We start from the raw sequence: 19,188 nt of genomic DNA on the forward strand, positions 1-19,188 counted from the left end.
CGAGGGGCACTAAGCGGTGGTTTGGGGACAGTTTTCCAACAGCACCAAAACTCAGCCCTGGAGAGTGACCACATCTAATTGGGGTTGGTGGGCGTCTGCTGAGCCCGTTGACCGCAGCAGGTGGACGGGAGCGCCATAGAGAACTTGGAGACCTGTTCAGAATCTGTTTTCAAATTCGAGGTAGCTTCCGGGCATGTGCAGAATGCATTATACAGCCGCGGGGAGCGTTTTTTCCAAGGCCCTCTTCATAGGAGTTGAGCCCTGGGTGTCCTCTCTCTCTTCTTGCTTCCCTCCTCCCTCCCTCCCTGCTTGCCCGTCTCTCTCTCTCTCTTTCTTTCAGCAGGACGAAATTATCATATTCCGTGTCTCGCTGCTCCGGCGATCGCCAATTGGCTGCGGGATTGCAACCGGAAATGTCAACAGCCTCTGCTCGGCTGGCTACAGCGGCAGCGCGCCTGAGCTCAGCAAAATCTTGGCACCGACGGCTGCCGTTCCTCCTCTCCCCTGGGTTCGCGCGCGCCCTCGCTCTCGTCCACTCAGTGTCAGGTCACTGTGTCAATCCAGGCGAGAGAACCTTCATCAAAAAGGGGTTTAGGGTTGGCCAACGCCTCGGGGAGAAAGGGAAAGTGCAACCAAGGCTCTCCCTAACCAGCTCCAGACTCTGGTTGGGAATCTGCTGCTCTGATCCTCCAAGCGAGGAAGGAAGAGAAGAACACAAGGCCTCTGGTCCCCAAGGAAGGAGAGACGTTTCAGTGATAAGATTTCTTACCCGCCCTTTGCTATAAAGGCCCTGGCTGTGAGAAAACATAGTATGAAATGATGCAACAATATACAGTGGGTTTTAATTTTAATTTTTTTGAACTATTGAGCAGTTTATAAATTGTAGAAGTTTTTTATTTAAAAAATACAATGATGTTGTTGTTGTTGTTGTTTAGTCGTGTCCGACTCTTCATGACCCGATGGACCAGAGCACGCCAGACACTCCTGTCTTCCACTGCCTCCTGCAGTTTGGTCAAACTCATGCTGGTAGCTTCAACAACACTGTCCAACCATCTCGTCCTCTGTCGTCCCCTTCTCCCTGTGCCCTCCATCTTTCCCAACATCAGGGTCTTTTCCAGGGAGCCTTCTCTTCTCATGAGGTGGCCAAAGTATTGGAGTCTCAGCTTCAGGATCTGTCCTTCCAGTGAGCACTCAGGGCTGATTTCCTTAAGAATGGATAGGTTTGATCTTCTTGCAGTCCATGGGACTCTCAAGAGTCTCCTCCAGCACCATAATTCAAAAGCATCAATTCTTCGGTGATCAGCCTTCTTTATGGTCCAGCTCTCACTTCCATACATCACTACTGGGAAAACCATAGCTATAACTATACGGACCTTTGTTGGCAAGGTGATGTCAGTTTATAAATCATAGAAATGTGGAGTTGGATTGGACCCCCAGCCCCCCCCCCAATGTGGGAATCATGGCTAAAGAATCCCTGAAAGATGAGCACCCAACCTCTGTTTAAAAACCTTCAATGAAGAAGAGTCCACCACCTTTGGATGGAGTTCGTCCCAGTCAAAAAGCTCTTTCTCTTAAAATGCAAAGAATTTTAGAATGATTTAAATCATTTTTTAAAAAAATAACAACAGAGAAGCATACAAGAATAAAAAGCAGAATCATTCCAAATGGAACAGAAGAATATAAACTCAGCAATAGAGGTAGGGGGGTCTCACAAAAGAACATAGCTTAAACTATAGCTCAGTCAGTAGAGCATGAGACTCTTAATCTCAGGGTCATCCATGGGTTCAAGCCTCACACTGGGCAAAAGTATACCTGCATTGCAGGGGGTTGGAAGAGATGACCCTTGTGGTCCCTTCCAGCTCGACGCTTCTCTGATTCTATGAAACTGTGAAAGGCCAGGGTAAAGTGGGGTGTCTTCAGCATAGGCAGAAGCTATGGAATGAAGGTACCGGATGCATCCCTGTGCAGGAGGGAATTCTACACTTTAGGGGCTGCCACAGAGAAAGCCCTTTCATGAGCTATTTTGAGGGTGGCAGAATAGCCAAGAGAGGCCCCTTTGCCAATCTTAACACTTGAGAAGGTCCATAGAGAGGGAGAGGGACTCAGATATTTGAGGTATAACTTATTTAGTGCCATAGGCGTGCATATGAGCAGGACAAGCAATTGACCTTTCTGGATGAACTGTAATCTCCAGGTTCCCAGGTTCCATTTGGGGTGGGAAGCGGTAGGTTTCTTGCATTGATAGAACCTGAGATATCATAGAATCGTGGAATTATAGATTTGGAAGGGACCACCAGGGTCATGTAGTCCAACGACCTGCAACGCAGGAATCATTTGCCCAACGTGGGGCTTAAACCCACAACCTTGAGATTCACAGTCTCGTGCTCCATCAACTGAGCTGTGAGACAAAATGTGTAGGCACTGATTGATAGTTTGTTCATGAAAAATCATTGTCTAAAAAACCCCCTGAAAGAGCTATCCAGGACTTTAAAATATTTAGAGCAGAGGTCAGGAATAGCCTGGATTTTCTCTTTCCTGCCAGACCAGCTTCCTTTTATCAGATTTCACAAAAACACAAGAATTTAGGCTATGTCAGACTATCTCTACTCAGGGTGAATCTGCAGGATCTTCTGCCTTGCTGCATGAGACCTTTCACTAAAGATTCCAGGGCTTCAACCTGGAGGCCTCTGCTGCAGAGATGAGGCTTTTATTTCTTTGTTTCCATCTTTTAGGGCAGGAGTGGAGAACCCTTTTCTGGCTCAGCAGGCCAGATCCTTATCGGGTCAACTTTCATAGGCCGAATTTGATGGGTGGGTGAGACCGCCCACCTGTCAATCTATCACCTGACATCACAATGACACTAAGTGACTGGGAACTTGGAAGTTATTACTACCAGTTCTCCAGACTGAACTCAGCTGAGTCTGTAGAGCACGTCACTCTTAATCTCAGGGTCGTGGGTTTGAGCCCCATGTTGGGCAAAAGATTCCTGCATTGCAGGGGGTTGGAGTAGATCACCCTCGTGATCCCTTCCAACCCTACAGTTCTATGATTCTATGACCTTTCAATCGCTAAAACCACCCTGAATCTATGGGATACCATATGAACCATCTTCTGGCATGTTCACATTATGAATTAAGGTGATCTTGAAGGCATTTGGCCAGTACCTTTTATCTATTTTATGCAACACAAATTTGGCCAGTAGGTACATTTTGAATTTTGAGAGGGGGGCACCAGTCCCAAAATAGCTACCTAGTGGTATGGGATGTCATGACACAAAATTAGAGAGACAGACATCTCCAACAACCTGATGCTTACCACAGCAGCTAGGTCCTGCTGGCCCTGATTGTGGAGATCACACAATATTTATTGCATGCATGCACACGCGCGCACACAGAGAGAGAGAGACCATTGCTGTCTAATAGCAACAGGCAGCATTCCTTAGTACCAGCAAAAATATACAAGGTGGCCACATCATGCAGCGCTCGCGTGACGTCACAGGTACGCAGCGCACCGCTGCCCCCAAATATTTGGCCCAAGGCGGTGCCTCCAATACAGAGGACTGCACGACAAAGATTTTTCCTGAACACTCTGTACTATTCAGCACTAGGGTTAGGCCCATGTGTGCTTAAATCCCTGACAGCCTCACCATCTAGAAAGCTGAAATTTGGTACACTACATGGACTTTCAGTTTCTCTCATTTCAGTGGTGGAGCTTCATGCTCCGGCACCGGGGAGCGGAGAGGGGACGGGGCTGGTGCACATCCCAGGGGCGTGGCGCGCCGCTCACAGGGGCATGGTGCACTCCTGGGGGCATGCGGGGGGGGAGCCACGATGGCACCCCACCGGGATCGCGCTGCCGGGGACGGTGCGCTCCCCCCCCCCGCATTCCTCTTTCTCCGCCAGTGTCTCGGTTTCTCATTTTTTCCTCCCCGAAGTTCATATTTCCACATCAGTTTGCAAAGTATCGTCATGGAAACGCACCAGCATTTTAGTGCAAATTTCTCCTGGGCTACACATTTTTGTATGCAATTTTGCGTAAGATACACATGTTTGCAATGCAATTTCCCCTATATATATATGACACATTCTGATACGCAATCTCACTTATATATGCATCTCTGTGCACACTTTGCCCCAGTATATGTATTTTATTTATTTATTTATTGTACACATTACTTAGCTGTAGAGCTTCGTTCCTAAATTCGGAGAAGTGCACATTTCAAAGGAGAGCTATGTCTTGGTTTGCGTATCCTTTTGGAAAGTGAAGATTTGCAAGAGCCACCTTTAATTGTGAGCTGAGTCGCTGCCATTGCTAAGTCCAAGGCACTAGAATGAATGACAAAAGTCTGCAAATGAGACGTGGAAGAGTGCATCTTTCCCTCAAAAGGGCTGAATTATAAAAATAACTCAAAATACCGAGTGCACTTTGACATTGCCGAGAAAGATGAAATAGGGTGCATGCATTGCCCCAGTTATTAGTGAAGTCTGGAAAATGAGGCGTTTAAAAATATCTAGCAACTAAGCCTCCGGACATGACATTTACCTCCTAAGAGAGAGCAGGAGTCCAGCAAAGAACACAGAAAGCTCCCACACGTGTGGGGGTGTGAGACAGAGACAAGTTCCCTTTCTCCTTTAAGCACTTGAATCACCCTTGAGGGGAATTCCAGCATCAGCTGTCAACAGGGTGCTATGTTTGCAGGGTGGACAACGTTAAGTTTACCAGGAGTCTAGACTAGCACAGATGCCAAATAATATTAATAATAATAATCACCAAACTGATTCCACTGGATGACTAAAGGAAGCTTGGGTTGTGTGCATGGGTTATTTTTTTGGAGGTGGTATGTTACCTGTTGCTCACCAGCCCCCTTGCAATACAGTTGACTGAAAAACAGGGCATCAATCTTCCAAATAAATCAATGAGGAAGCTATTGTGGGTGGGTGGAATGCGACTCACTGGTGATGCTAAATACCTCTCCTGAGCTGATGGGTGCTGTTTTTGAATTCCTGAGAATGCCTGGAATGATGTCTCATCGTGACAAATTATCTTTCCATGGGATGTTGCGTGTGGGAGAGGGAGAGAGAATGCCGTCAGCATAGGTCATCATTTCCCAGCAGAACATCCCTTGGAGCGAAACAACATTGTGGTTGGGCCGGCCCACCCATGGGGCAACAGGAGGCAACTGCTTCAGGCAGCAGGATCCACAGGGACAGCAGATATGGCCTTCAAGGAATGATGTTGCTACTGCAGCAGCGGTAACAACTGTGGTGTGTCATCTGCTTGGCATCCCCCCACATGCTGCCTCCACAATGGCCCCTTGGCAACAAGGGGGAGCTGCTAGTCTCCTCCCACCCTTGTTCCCAATGTAGATCTTTATACCCCCCTTGTTCCTGATGTAGATCTTCACTCAACTCTTCTTTCCTGGTGGGGCAGGGTCCACCATTTTGTGGTTCGCCTCAGATGCCAAAACGTCTTGGGCCAGCTCTGATCATGGCTTAGCCCACAGAAATACAGTGGTACCTCGGGTTACAGACGCTTCAGGTTACAGACTCTGCTAACCCAGAAATAGTACCTCGGGTTAAGAACTTTGCTTCAGGATGAGAACAGAAATCTTGCTCCGGTGGCGTGGCAGCAGCAGGAGGCCCTATTAGCTAAAGTGGTGCTTCAGGTTAAGAACAGTTTCAGGTTAAGAATGGACCTCCAGAACAAATTAAGTTCTTAACCTGAGGTACCACTGTACAGTTGAGAACATCCAGTCGAGCATTGGCTTGAAGTGTGGGGTTTGGTTTTTGGATTACAGTGGGCCCACAATGGGTTATCATTTAGCAGAACTAATTCTCTCTCTCCAGTGCGGGTGCCCTATCAGATGGAGGTAGATGAGCCTTTTATGGGCATGGTCCCCTGCCTCAGTGAATGCAGTGGCTTGTCTGTAGTCTCCCTTACATTGATGTACCAAGGACCAATCTGCCCACATCCCGTTGGAAGATAGGAAGTTGCCTTATTTTGAGTCAGACCATTGCTCCATCAGCACTGTCTACTCTGAATGGCAGCAGCCAGTGGCCAGAGGAGAGTTAGGAGGACCAGACAGAGAAAAATTGAGGGCCACATTTGGCTCCAGTGCCTGAGGCTTCCCGCCTCTCCTATACCACCCACACCTCCAGTTTTGCTGGACCTCTTCCTCTGACCATGACCTCCTTGCCTTGGCACAAGGAGTTTCCCCCTCACTGCAAATGGAAGAGAAGAATTGAAAAGTCTTCTTCACGGTAAGCCGCTCCTTCCACTGCGGAGAAATGGCTGCAAGGCCTTTGCTGTCACGTGCCATTTGGCCCGAAGGTCTTACAAAACCGAGGCCAGCCATCCTCACCATCCAGCAGCCCTTATTAAAGCCTGCCTGCATTACCTAAGCAGGCTGCAGGCGGGCTTTAATCAGATGACTCTGTCGGGTTAATCGAATCCATGCAGTAATTGACGAAACGGTGGAGACAAATTGTAACCAGTGGGTCCGAGACCGAAGGGTATAATGGCATGTTTGCTTTCCTGCAGTAGTGGGGAGGCAACACTCACCTGACCACTGATTGGTTGCTGCTGGTTACCAGGAGGAAGAAGGAAAGGAGTGAGGTAGCAGTGGGTCCGTGTGAGGCAAATGCACCAGCAGGGCATTTCTGATACCTCAACACCACGTCTCCTTTGCCCCCTGGTAAGTGGCAGCAGCACAGCCAAGTAGAGCAGGGCTGGCGTGTCCCAGTTTTCCTGCCTAAGGCAAAAAGGGAACTGTGCCCACTGCAGCCCTGTTGTGCCCTCTGCAACATCTCAAGCGATTTCAGTGAAATCTCACCAGATATTGGAAGCTGGTCTGCTTCTCCAGGGGCAGTGGCAATGGGGGGGGGCATCCACAGGTGCACTGCCTGTGGGGCTTCCTCCACCCTCATCCTACCTTAGAGGCAGACCAGCCCCAGACCAGCTGGTTTTGCTAAACTGGAAGCAGATGGTTCAGGGCAGGTTTTGGAATATACTGGTCAAAGGTAGCACAGAAAGGGCAACTGTATTGTTTTAGCATCCTGCGGAGATAACAAATTGTGCTGCTCAGTGATAGCATTTGCTGAGTATATTCAGGGCATAATAAGCGTAATAACGGGACACAACTGGGAATGGGACCGGAATAGCAGTGATAGTTACAATAGTCATAATATTAATTACATACTTCTTCTGAAAAATAGTCAGATCTGGTATAAGGTATTCGGTTTAGGACTGGGCCCTGTTACTACTATATTTTTGTCTCAGTAACCTGCTTCGTAAAAGGTAAAGAAAAGGACCCCTGACAGTTACGTCCAGTCACGAACGACTCTGGAGTTGTGGTGCTCATCTTGCTTTATTGGCTGAGGGAGTCAGCGTACGGCTTCCGGGTCATGTGGCCAGCATGACTAAGCCGCTTCTGGCAAAACCAGAGCAGCACACAGAAACACCATTTACCTTCCCTCTGGAGTGGTACCTATTTATCTACTTGCACTTTGACGTGCTTTCAGACTGCTAGGTTGACAGGACCTGGGACCGAGCAACGGAAGCTCACCCCGTCATGGGGATTCGAACCACCGACCTTCTGATCAGCAAGCCTTAGGCTCAGTGGTTTAGACCACAGCGCCACCCACTTCCCCTGCTTGGTATTCTGATGCTTTTAAACAAATAGTGGTGTCTCCCAGGAGCCATTTGATTACAACTCCCATCAGAAGAAATTCACCCAATGATGTGGAACTGCAATCTGGCTTCCTGGCAGAGGTAGGGTTGCCAGTTCAGGAGCATCCCATACCCTGAGACTTCAGGGCTGAAGCCTGAGACCTAGGGGCAGCCTCTGGTGATGTCACAGGGTGGCCCCCTGTTGATGTCTCAAGGGGAGGCCCTGGTGATTCTGCCTCTGCGCCTCCCCTGCATCACGGAGCCATTAAGATGGCAGTTAATTGAGAGAGGGGAGGGTTTGTGAAAGATGGCGGAGAGTCTATGCAATAATTTGCAGCTGGCTCTTGCCCCCTTGAAGCTTGCAAACTGTGTGCAAAGTCTTCTTAATTAAAAAAATAGATAGAGGCACTCTAACCCAGCTGGCGATTCAAGTCACCACCCCTGTCACTACCCTGGAGGTCTGGCAGCCCTACTGGTGGCCAGTCATTGCTGTTTACCAAGAAGGAGAAAGATACAAGTGAGGACGAGAGGTTGGTGTGGTGCAATAGCACCGGCAGGAACACCGGATTGGCTCCGCTGGTGTGTCTGCACTGCAGCAGCCTCTCCACCAGTTCTTCCCTTCCAGTTTTGGTATGCAACAGCAGCCCACTTGCTGGGAAGCTAGTGCAGCGGCTCTGCCCCCCATCTCTGCTTCTGACTACCATCAGCTGCAGCCTGCATGGCTACCTGCCAGGGGTGGTGGGAACTGTGGTTCAACAACATCTGGAGAACATCATACATCGGATACCCAGCCTATAAGAAAATGGCAGCTCTGCAAAAGGAACCAAACTATGGGAGAGCAAGGCAGACAAGAGGAGGCGAGGTCTTGTCTGTGAAAATGATGAGGAAGTGAGATAGGCTGGCTGGCGGGGGGGAGGGGGCACCCTTCTGAATCCAATTACTGGGGCCCTCCAAATTCTGGATCTGGGCCTGTCCAAACAACATGGTTTGCCAAAGGCTACAAAAGGGAAATTTGGCAGCAGTTTCCTTTTTGCTAAGAGCTTGTAATAACTGCAGGATTTGGTACACAAGTCTGTAACGACTCGTGAGTTGTCACAAATGCCTTTAAAAAGAAAAGTCCCATGGGGAAATCTGAAACTTGCCATTGAATTGAATAGTTTATTGAAAACTTTTTTTGGCATTTATACAAATTACTTTTTAAATACAGTCATGAGAATGGTCTCTCTCTCTCTCTTTTTCCTGGCTGTCAGGAGAAAACATAAGCAGAAAGTCCTACGCAACGCACCAGAGGAGGCGTTTTAACATTCCCAACATCCTTTGCTTCCTTTTCACTGAAATTATTCTGTCCACCTGACTTTTGCTCCCCAAAGCCATGAAGTTGACACCATTCAGCAGCCACAAACCTGTCCAGGAGGTGTGAGAGACAGAAAACAGCAAACCTTTCTAACTTGTTGGGTTTGTGGTTATCGCTCTCCCTGCATAGAAAGCTGCTCTGATGACCTCTCCACTCTGCTGGTTTCCAATTTAAATAAAGTCATGTCTTTTATTAATATTTCTATTCATTACATTCGTATCTCAACTTTTTCTCCGTGGAGCTCAAGGTGGTGTACATAATTCTCTTTCGCCCCATCTTATCCACACAACAGCCCTGTGCATTAGGTTAGGCTGGGAGATGGTGACAGGCCTAAGGTCAGCCAATGAACTTCATGGGTTTGAAGCCTGGCCTCCCAAGTCCTAGTCTGACACTCTAACCACTACACCACACAACATAGACAACAATGAAGAAATATCTTACAGCTGAATAATCTGAATGATGCAATGGGTATTCTGAAAAGGCATCACCATGAGTGCTCCGATTCAGCAGTGGGGAAACCGAGGGCCACATTTCCTTCTGAGCAACCTTCCAGGGGCCACAGCCTAGTGGTGGGAGAGGCCAGAAGTAAAAGTGAGAGGAGTGGTCCCACTTTGTACAGTAGAAGTCAGAGGTTCCTATGTACACCCACACTCAATGTATCCAAGGCAGACCCTCCAACCATTATTATTTGTCCAGGACATTCCCAGAATTACAGAAGCCATCCTGGCTTCTGATATGATCCTGGAATATCCCAGGGATGAGTTGGTCTGGTGCGTGAGAGCTTAGCACCAAAAGATGCGCGTCCCGATTTTCATCAAAGTGATTTGGAGGGCATGCCATGGTCAGAAGCAAAAATGTGTGATGAATCAGTTGTCAATTTACTCAAGTATCCCTTTATAGTCTCCATCCCAGTCTTCTGCTTTTGTCACTGCTTGCAGGCTCAGAGCGTGTAGGTGAACAGCTTAGACTAGCAGCAGGTGCATGAGGCAGTGGGGTTCAACAGTGGGGGCCCTGCAGATGTATGGGCGTCAGCAGATGTTTAACAAAGTTCTGGTGATGCTTCTTATTTCCAGATGTTCTGGGAACTGCAAGAGGGCAGAACATGGTTGCTCTTAGGCCCAGTTTATGAGAACAGGACACTGGACCAGGTTGGCCTATGGATTGATCCTGGGCACTTCTGATGCTATTTACACCAGTCACTGGTTGTATGTATCCAAGAGGCAGCCAGCTGCTCACTGACAGAGGCAGAAAGCTGGTTTAAGTGGACCTTTGCTCTAAGCCGGTAAGATGCGCTCTCGCCATTCTGATAATCTGGATGAGAGAACAACAGAGCAAGTGCAGTGACCAAGAGGAGTAGGAGACAACCACCCACAAAAGCCAACCAAGTAAGGCTTAAGTCAGCAGCCACAATGACTGCGCAGCTAGCATTATCTTCAGATCCTCTTTGCCATCCATTTGTTTGTCATCCAGCCATGGGGCAGGTGAAACATTTCTTGAGCAGTCAACTTTCCTCTCCCACATACACACACACACCCGTTTTGTGGTGACTGCTGTGTTTTCAAGCCTATCATCACATGCAGTGAGCAAGATGTCCGAGATAAAAAAATAAAACCTTTGATCTTCTAAGCCAGGTTCCACTAAGGGGCTGGGCCAGGAGCAGGATTAAAGCCCGGATCATGGGTTGATGCAGTGGTGCCAACTTGAATAAAATATTGAAGGGGCAGGTAAGCCCCACCCTGCATAAGTGATCCCATGATTCGGTGCACCCACACCACTGGAATGGCAATGCCCATCAACTTGTGGGGGAGCTGCCCCCTCAAATATTTTATGGGGGGCTAATAATAATAATAATAATAATAATAATAATAATAATAATTTATACCCCATCGACCTGGCTGGGTCTCCCCAGCCACTCTGGACGGCTCCCAACAGAATATTAAAAACACGATAAAACATCAAACATTAAAAACTTCGCTAAACAGGGCTGCCTTCAGATGTCTTCTAAAAGTCAGATAGTTGTTTATTTCCTTGACATCTGATGGGAGGGCGTTCCACAGGGCAGGCGCCACTACCGAAAAGGCCCTCTGACTGGTTCCCTGTAACCTCACTTCTCACAGGGAGGTAACCGCCAGAAGGCTCTTGGCGCTGGACCTCAGTGTCCAGGCAGAATGATGGGGGTGGAGACAATCCTTCAGGTATCCTGGGCCGAGGCTGTTTAGGGCTTTAAAGGTCAGCACCAACACTTTGAATTGTGCTCGGAAACCAATGTATGCCTTTCAGAACTAGTGTTACATGGTCTCAGCGGCCCCTCTGCCCCTAGGAGTTGACTCCTATGAGCTGATGACATGATCTATGCTTGTTTGAGTCTGGGTGGATGGACAGCATCATAAGAACCAAGAGTGTCCCTGCTAGATCCGGCCAAAGACACGTCTAATCCAGCATCTTCTTAATGACCAAAGAGATGCCTGTGGGAAACTTGGAAGCAGGGCCTGAGCGCAACAGCATTCTCCCTTCCTGTGATTCCCAGTCACTGGTATTCATTGGTGTTCAGTGGTAGAACATAACCATGATGGCTACTGAGGGATACGGAGCTGCCTTTCTGGAGACCATGAATGTTTCAACACTTGAAAGGTATCATAGGTGTCAGAACTACAAACTCATCTCAGCTTTCAACAACCACCCATCATTCCAAAATCCATTAGCACAGAAGATTAAAGGACCTTTTTATCATCCTCGGGCACCTCAGCTGTATGTATCCTCCTTTCAGATATTGAAATTCATGGAACTTTCGCTTACTTTGCTGGGGCTCTGGGATTACAAAGCCACGTCCTTACTAATTAATTTTCCAGTGATCTTGATACGTGATCAAAGATGCCTTAATTCCTACTGCATGTTTTGTACGCTGTCAGCGGAATTATGGGACTGTGCGAATTCGCTTGACTCTGTTGCTGCAATGCATGCAGGTAGCAGAAGCCCAGCACCTAGGCAGGAACAAAGTGTCCTTGCAGTGTTTTAGCAGTCCATGAGGTTTGCACATGTGGATCTGTCTACTCCTTGCTGCAGCCATGACAACAGACATCATTAGATTAATCTGAGAAGACACGTGTTCCAAGGAAATAAGGAATGGCCTTGTTCAGAGTACTGTACTGTCTTTCTGTACCAGGGATGAAGAACCTGTGGATGCTAAACTAGGTGGACCTAATCCATCCAGGACTTATTCTTTTCTATTTGTGGGGGCTCATTTACCTTTTGCCCTACGTTTTCTAGGCATAGGTCTGTCTTTAAAGTGCAGAGCTTTTTTTCTTTTGCTCCAGTGCTTTCCCCATGAAAACTCTTTGATGCTGAATCGGAACAAACAGCAATTTGTGTCTTCTGCGGGTTGCTGTTTGCTCTGATTAAGCAGTAAAGAGTTGGTTTTCATGGGGAAAGTGTCAGGGCAAAAAAGCAAAAAAGCACTCAAACATGGTGCTTTAAAGCATGGATCTGTGCCTAGAAATGCTGCACAAAAGGAAGTCTGGATGAGCCCTAAGACTTACTCTGATTACTTTCAAGGTGACAGAGGCCAAACTGCATGGGAGTTCTATCGGCAGATCTTGCTGGAGGTAAATATTGTTCCCCCTCTGATTTCAAATGGCACCTCCACCAGTCATAGCACTGGATTCTCACAAAGCAAGTTCTGGGTCTCTTTCTGACTCTGTTCCACCACTGCCAGTCTGCCAGTCTCTTTCCCATTGGGACCTAGAGGACATTGCCTCAAGCCAGGGGAGTGAGGGGGGGGGAGACACACCCCTCCCAGAAGGATATCCAACCATTAACTCCATTATTTATTAAATAACACACACAACACACACACACAATCTCTCTCTTTTTTAAAATAATATTTTATTAAGTTTAACAATAAAAAAGTAGAACAATAAAAACACAAAGAAAATATAAAACACAACAATACAAACTTTCACGATACATAAAATACAAACATTTAACCAGAAAACAAAAAAAGACAATCAACACTCAAAAAGTAGAATAAGAAAAACACAAATCACTCTTTTCCAATTATTCATCTTCAATTAACTTATTTTCCTGACTTCCTCACGCCTCCCTTTTTTATATCCCTTTTTAACAATTAGTTCAGCAAATTCGTATCCTACTACTTTATCCTTATTTATTTTACCTCCCAAATTTCAAATTTTTATCTCTTATTACTAGAACCCCTTCATTTTAATTCAATGTCATCAGCATTCATGCATTTTACAATACTTCTGTAAATAAGTTTTAAATTTCCTCCAATCTTCTTCCACCAACTCTTCTCCCTGGTCTCGGATTCTGCCAGTCATCTCAGCCATTTCCATATAGTCGATTACTTGCATCTGCCATTCTTCCAAGATGGGTAATTCTTGTGTCTTCCAATACTTTGCAATGAGTATTCTTGCTGCTGCTGTAGCGTACATAAAAAAAGTTCTATCCTTCTTTGGCACCAATTGGCCGACTATGCCCAGGAGAAAGGCCTCTGGTTTCTTCACGAAAGTATACTTAAATACCTTTTTCATTTCGTTATAAATCATCTCCCAGAAAGCCTTCACACACACACAATCTCTGGGCAGTTTCCTAAGATACCAAATCACTTGTACTTGGCCATCTTTTTAGTCCAGTAAATACCCTTCCTTCAAAGAATCTGCCCAGTTAAGCTCGTCTAACCAGTTTAACCTCTTTAAAAAAACACTTTTTATAACTAGCTTCATGGGAGGGGAATCCCCGAGAGATCACTCAAACCAACCTCGTTTCATCTCAGTGTGTATAAACACAGCTAATCTTTTTTTAAAAAGCTTTTGCTTTTGTGCTGCAAACCTTTTCAGGCTTACTTGGGTGCAACATTAAACTCTCTGTGACTTACTTCTTAATAAACAACTTGCACAGGACCAGACTGCTCCATACGACAACTGCAACAAGAAAATAAAGATTTGTGCCCTGCATTATGCAATATGTCAAGCTCATTCGATCATCCTAATAGCATCATGTGGTCTAAATAAAAATAAAAATCCATGGGTGCACTGCCAGCATACTCTGAAAGTGATTAACTTTGTTTTCAATGTGGCTGTTAACTGGCTTACACGCATAAATGCAGTGCTTGTTGACTGCTCCAGAATTCTTCTTCCGTTTCATTTCCAATATATTGCCAACACAAGATATTTCCTAGGAAAAATGGGAGGATACAGTCCATTAGATAATGGTCTTCAGTAATATCTTTACCATTTACAGGCAGATATTGTGATTCTCAGGAGCAGCAAGCAGCTGAATACTGTCACCTTGGCTCAGAATGGCCCTGATATGCTTTGGCCAGCGATTCTGCTTCTCCTCCAGACAGGGCAGACTCAAGGCATTTTGACACCGAAGGCTAACCCAAGGAAAGGTTGTGAGTAAAGATGTACATCAGGAACAAGAACTACATTGAGATCTGTTGCCCCTTGGATCTTGTCGCCTTCAGTAGTTGCCTCACAGCTGGACTGCTCCTGCCTCCAGCGGAATATGGGGTTTGTGGAGGGAAGTATAGCACCTGCTTTGCTTGCAGAAGATCCCAGTTTTGACCCACAGGTTCTCCAGATGAAGGATCTCAGGTTGAAGAGGATGAGCAAGAGACTCTGCCCAAGACTTAGGAGAATCGACTGCTGCCAAACAGAGTCTTCACCTAAAGAAGTAACATCTGCAACGAAATGTTGTGATGTGGAATGCTCCTGTCTATCGTTCCAGCCAGCCATGTTCTCTTCTAGGAAACTCCATTCCATTCCTTCTCGCCCTGCTTTTCCATTTCCTCCTCGCAACAGACACTCAGTATTCGTAGCCACTGAGCATGCTCAGTGCTCACTGAGCCGTTCTGGAGATGTTCTTTTTCCTCCTCAAAATCCCTTTGTAACCTCGTGTTCCTCCCAAACATACCCGTACTTCTCCTCTTGCTTCTCAGCCAGCCCATTGTGGCTCTGCAATCCTGTTGGCACTTACCAGCTGAGTTTGCTATTAAAGGGAGCAACAGTCCCATGATCTGACTCATTGTGACATAATATACAGTGGTACCTCGGGTTAAGTACTTAATTCGTTCTGGAGGTCCGTTCTTAACCTGAAACTATTCTTAACTGAAGCACCACTTTAGCTAATGGGACCTCCTGCTGCTGCCGCGCCACCAGAGCATGATTTCTGTTCTCATCCTGAAGCAAAGTTCTTAACCCGAGGTAATATTTCTGGGTTAACAGAGTCTATAACCTGAAGTGTATGTGACCTGAAGCGTATGTAACCTGAGGTACCACTGTAGTTGCATGGAATCAGCTCCTTCTACCCCCTAATGCACAGAACTTTCTCTCTTGAGACCAAGGCTCTCTGCACATGTTTTAATTCATTCTCTCTCTCCCTCCCTCCCTCCCCAAATAAGTGATGCACAACTCCTAGTGGGGGGAATGCAGGCGTTTAAAAACGACAGCCACACCAACTCAAAAGTCACCACTGATGTCCTCCATTTGACCTGCCTGGCTCTGTATACTTTGCTCATGCCAAACAAGCATGGACAACATTTCAATTACTCCTATTTCTAAGACAAGGGGTTCTTGAAAGCAGAAAACACTTAGAAAACCATTAAGCCCACTGGAGTCATCAGAAAGTTGTTCAAGGTTGCATGCAGTGGCTGGAACAGACCCCTATCTATTCATTGTATGCCATCATCTATTTAGTGTCTATCTGCATTTGTCAAAGAAAGATGCTCATTATTGCCCATCCTTTCAAAACCAATTTTTGCTGACATCAGTAAGCTAATAAAGAACTGCCTGCCTGGGTCTCTGAGTAGGCAAAGAAGGGGGGGGACCACACATAATAGATTGTTCTTCACTTATGCCACCAATTGGATTAGGAACATAATTCTGGCTTAATTAATTAACAAATTTGATGCGCCCAGCAAAATAGGCTGTAGTCTCGTAAGCATTGCTCCAGGTCCCAACTGAATCCTTTCAGAAGAGTAACTTGGAGCAGGGATAATCATATGAGTTTATTTGTTTCTGCCATATGCCGTAACAACATTACAAAACGATGCCCAGCCTCGCACTAACAAACAGCATGAACGCACTAACAAATCGAGAGAGAGAGAGAGAGAGAGAGAAAGTGAGAGAGAGGGGTACGCTTCAGGTTACAGATGCTTCAGGTTGCAGACTACGCTAACCCAGAAATAGTGCTTCAGGTTAAGAACTTTGCTTCCCAATGTAGATCTTTATACCCCCCTTGTTCCTGATGTAGATCTTCACTCAACTCTTCTTTCCTGGTGGGGCGGGGTCCACCATTTTGTGGTTCGCCTCAGATGCCAAAACATCTTGGGCCAGCCCTGATCATGGCTTAGCCCACTACACAGTGTGGTGTAGTGGTTAAGAGCCAGTGTGGTGTAGTGGTTAAGAGCGGTAGTCTCATAATCTGGGGAACCGGGTTCGCGTGTCTGCTCCTCCACATGCAGCTGCTGGGTTACCTTGGGCCAGTCATACTTCTTTGAAGTCTCTCAGCCCCACTCACCTCACAGAGTGTTTGTTGTGGGGGAGGAAGGGAAAGGAGAATGTTAGCCGCTTTGAGACTCCTTAAAGGGAGTGAAAGGCGGGATATAAAAATCCAAACTCCTCCAGTGGTACCTCAGGTTACAGACGCTTCAGGTTACAGACTCCGCTAACCTAGAGATAGTACCTTGGGTTAAGAACTTTGCTTCAGGATGAGAACAGAAATCGTGCGGCAGCAGCGGGAGGCCCCATTAGCTAAAGTGGTACCTCAGGTTAAGAACAGTTTCAGGTTAAGAACGGACCTCCAGAACAAATTAAGTTCTTAACCCGAGGTACCACTGTGTGTACACACACACACACTGGCCCTGTCATTAGGTAGAATGAAACAGGTGCCTTAGGTGGGTTCACTGTAAATAATTCCAAATATCAGTTCCTGGAAATCACATGAGAGGAGAATGCTTTTGTGGTTGGGTCCTGCTTGCCTCCCAAAGGCATCTGGTTGGCCACTTTGAGAACAAGATGGTGGATTAGATGGGCCATTGGCCTGATCCAGCAAGCTCTTATTTGTTTCGGTTTGTTGGTTTGTTAGATTTATAAACCACCCTTCATCAAGAAAACTCAGGATGGTTCGCAAGATAAAACGTGAGATAAATCCACAAACAGATAACTACAACAAAAATCAACAAAGCAATAGCCCCTCCTTCTCCCACAAACCCATTTAAACGGCTGTAGAATATTAATCAGCCAAAGGCCTTGTTGAAGAGGAATGTTTTTGCCAGGTGGCTAAAGAGTCATAAGGAAGGCGCCAGGTGAGCATTCCACAAATGGGGAGCCACTGCAGAAAAGGCTCGTTCTCGTCTTGCCACCGTCCAGACCTCATGTGAAAGAGGCACACAATGAAGGTCCTCAGATGAGGAACACAAGAGTCTGGGTCGGTTAATATGGGGAGAGGCGGTCCTTGAGCCATTGAAGGCTTTATAGGTCAAAACCAGCACTTTGAATTGGGCCTGGGAGCTAATTGGCAGCCAGTGCAGTCAGACCAGAATCTTCTCATGCTCTCATGTTTTCATTGTGTTTTTCAAAACCGCTATATACATGGAAATGTTCAGTGTTGTTGCAACTATTAAAATGAGGCTGCATTTTAAATTGTATTTTAACCCGTATTTTAATAAACTGGGTTTTTTTCTTTCTCCCCCTTCCCCGCTATTATGTTTTATTGTAATTTTATTGGTGTTAGCTGGCCTGAGCCCAGCTCTGGCCGGGGAGGGCGGGGTATAAATAAAATTTATTATTATTATTATCATTATCATTATCATTTCACGGTTCTCCAGGGTTTGGGGTAGGAGATGCTCCCAGCCTTACCTGGAGATGCCAAGAATCGAACCCAGTGCCTTTTGCATGCAAAGGAGGTGCTCTACTACTGAGCTGTGGGCCTGCCCTCTACAGATCTCTTCTTCCAATGGAATTGTTTAAATAATAAATATTACTATTATTATTAATTTCTACCCTGCCCATCTGGCTGGGTTTCCCCAGCCACTCTGGGCAGCTATTAAAAATATTAATATTAAGAAAGAGTGTGCACTGCTTTAAAATCCCATTAGTGGCCGATACCAATGATCTCACTGAGTCTGCCTCCTTGAGATTATTGGAAAGGCACTAATCAGCTTCTTACTTTGTCCACCGACCACATCAGAAGGGGCACGTCGATACATGCTGCTCGATAAACAATTGCACTGGAAGCCTTTTAATTCTCTTAAGCGGCATCGCCGCCTAGGAGAGACGGACAGGACAGGTCATGCTCACCACGTCATGTGATGAGAGCACAGCAGAGGAATCAGCTTCAAGCAGGAAGTTGCCTGCATCTGAGTGGCAATGGTGCTTTAGAGAGGTACCACTGAATTTAGAGCTGAGGGGGTGGCCCAAGAGATTGATTGATTGCAGGCAGGCTGGGACAACACATAGAGCAGAGGGCTGCCTGCAACTTAGCAGGCTGCATGTCACACCAGCAGAAAGGACAGAGTCGTAAGGCCAAACAAGAGGTCTACAGAAAGAGAGACTTATGATGGGCAGGTCTATCAACATCTATTTGCTGTCCAGATGCTTTTTGTGTACATGGAGATTGAACGTCTAGACTTGGCAATCACCTCACACCCTCCTTTTGAACCTTCAGAGAATTCAGGAGGGCTGAGACTTGCAACATTGGTTCCTTCCCCAGTATAGAAAGCTACTTTGACTGCTATGCAAAAAGGACCTCAGTTGCCCTGTGTTTTTAGCACACTTTTAGCAAAACATATCATGATTCCTTGTCCTAGGCTGGTGCTACCCTCTAGTGTTCATGAGGGTGATAGCAGCCTTTCTTCCACAGCTGTAGCTTAAATCTGCCTTCTAATAACTATGGCCTTTGAAAAATCCAAATCTATTTTGGGCATTGGTTATGGGCACTGACAAGGAGGTGGAGTCTGAAATCAGGGAAACCCAATGCAACCTTAAAACCATGATACATCAAATGCCCATTGCTATAGCAAAAGATATCAGGCCAAATTTGTGCACGCAGCACTAAACCATGGTTTAGCATGAAGAGGACAAGTTGTGACACATCCCTGGCATGATCAGACGCTTTCACTTATATTTTAGATTAACCACAGTTTAGCG

At 46.4% G+C, this 19,188-nt stretch overlaps 1 long non-coding RNA gene across 1 annotated transcript in view; it reads left to right on the plus strand.

Annotated features, from left to right (window-relative positions):
• The first annotated feature begins 16,724 nt into the window (after positions 1-16,724).
• LOC128418630 (uncharacterized) overlaps positions 16,725-19,188 on the plus strand; it is a 79,648-nt gene continuing 77,184 nt past the window's right edge. Inside the window, exon 1 of the long non-coding RNA XR_008331726.1 lies at positions 16,725-16,868. This is a non-coding gene — a long non-coding RNA (uncharacterized LOC128418630). The remainder of the gene's footprint in view (positions 16,869-19,188) is intronic.

Source organism: Podarcis raffonei, chromosome 8, assembly GCF_027172205.1.
Source record: "Podarcis raffonei isolate rPodRaf1 chromosome 8, rPodRaf1.pri, whole genome shotgun sequence".
Lineage (NCBI taxonomy): Eukaryota > Metazoa > Chordata > Lepidosauria > Squamata > Lacertidae > Podarcis > Podarcis raffonei.